The following is a 1,498-nucleotide window of genomic DNA, read 5'->3' as shown; positions in this document are numbered from 1 at the left end:
GTTTGTCTAGAATAATGTCCAGATTGGATCTCAGGATTTATATTCGTGTATTTTGAACAATATGGGGTCTGCTATATAAATTATGAAACAGCCGTGGGATGGAATGCCTGCTGCATAGCCATTACACCTTATATGGTTGAAGAATGTGGGTGAATCACCACAAGAGACAGTGTTCGGCCTACTCAGACTTCTATAACAAGGCACCACAGGCTGAAAGACCTCTGAACAACTGAAACTTATTTCTCACAATTTTGAGAACCGAAGAAGTCCAAGGTAAATGTGCATATCTGGTCTCTTGCGAGAGCTGCTTCCTGGTTTGGACAGTCATACTTCCTCCTGGGTCCTGCTGTGGCATAAGCGAAACACTCTGTATCTTTTATAGGGTCACCTGTCCCTTTGTGTGTGGTGGTTAAGATGGTGACCACTCTACCCACTCAAGTCCCAAAGGTTACTTCAATAGCGCCACCTTGTGGTTGGGTTTCAGTATGGATTTAGGGGTCACCGAGCATTCAGGCAACAGCAGATCACAAAGCAGTGAACAGCTCAGCTCCCTTTCCAGCTCGGCTCCTCTCCAGCTCCCCATCTCCTGCTGGCCTTGCATGCGCATGCTCCTCAGGACCTTCACCTGAACGGATCAGTCTGCCTCCCATTCCTCCATTGCACTCTAGCAGGGTGCCCTCGCTTCCCCGGAGCCTCTTAGGGCTGTCTGACCCTCTCACCTCCTCCCTAGTGAGGATTTTGGTGACGGGGGAATGGGGGGGGGGGAGAAGGTGATGATTTTGACCCTTTTGGCGTATCTCTAGAAACTGCATTTACGTTAAGTTTAGAGTACAGGAGTTATTCTCCGAATTCCCTTTCGAGACACTTACACGTGATTTGCATGTCATCTCTGTCCCTTTTAGAGAAAGCAATGAGCTTGTTGAATGTGTCAGTACCCAGCACAGTATAAGTCTCCAGAAAATTCCTGCGGAATTCAAAGGACACATTCGTAACTGATTTATCCCATGTCTACAATTCAACATTTCCCCTATGGCAAGGCCAAGGTTATGATGTCCCAGAAATCCCATCACAAACACCTTAGCTCTCCCTGCTCTATGGCCCAGGGATCCTCCTCAGCTGCTGCACTGTGAGGGTGGTGACCCGTCTCCTGGGTTTCATGAAATGTTGTACGTGCGGGGACAGTGCCGCTCATAATTCATGCATGTCACCCAAAAGGTGGTGGCCGGCAATTGAAGCCTTTCCAAGACAAGCCTGGCGTGACTGGTTTTGGGGACCTAGACTCCTCCCAATGATCTGCAAGGTCGTGCTCAGTTGCCACAACTCATCCACTTTCCGATCCGTTCTAGAATCTCTAGAAATTTATACCGCACTCAGTGTCCTCTAGTTCATTATATGTGAATGTTCCTCCCTCTTTTGAAAATTAAAACAAAGTGACCTGCCCTAGTAAAAAGCTGACTGGGAAGTGCATCTAGTATATATAGAAGTCCTTAAAATCAGT

At 47.5% G+C, this 1,498-nt stretch overlaps 1 long non-coding RNA gene across 1 annotated transcript in view; it reads right to left on the bottom strand.

Moving 5' to 3' along the window:
* LOC114640562 overlaps positions 1-885 on the bottom strand; it is a 99,801-nt gene extending 98,916 nt beyond the window's left edge. Inside the window, exon 1 of the long non-coding RNA XR_003714163.1 lies at positions 870-885. This is a non-coding gene — a long non-coding RNA (uncharacterized LOC114640562). The remainder of the gene's footprint in view (positions 1-869) is intronic.
* Between the last annotated feature and the right edge of the window lie 613 nt (positions 886-1,498).

Source organism: Grammomys surdaster, unplaced genomic scaffold, assembly GCF_004785775.1.
Source record: "Grammomys surdaster isolate TR1022 unplaced genomic scaffold, NIH_TR_1.0 125834, whole genome shotgun sequence".
Lineage (NCBI taxonomy): Eukaryota > Metazoa > Chordata > Mammalia > Rodentia > Muridae > Grammomys > Grammomys surdaster.
The sequence above is the reverse complement of the archived record's forward strand: the minus strand, read 5'-3'. Positions and strand labels throughout refer to the sequence as shown.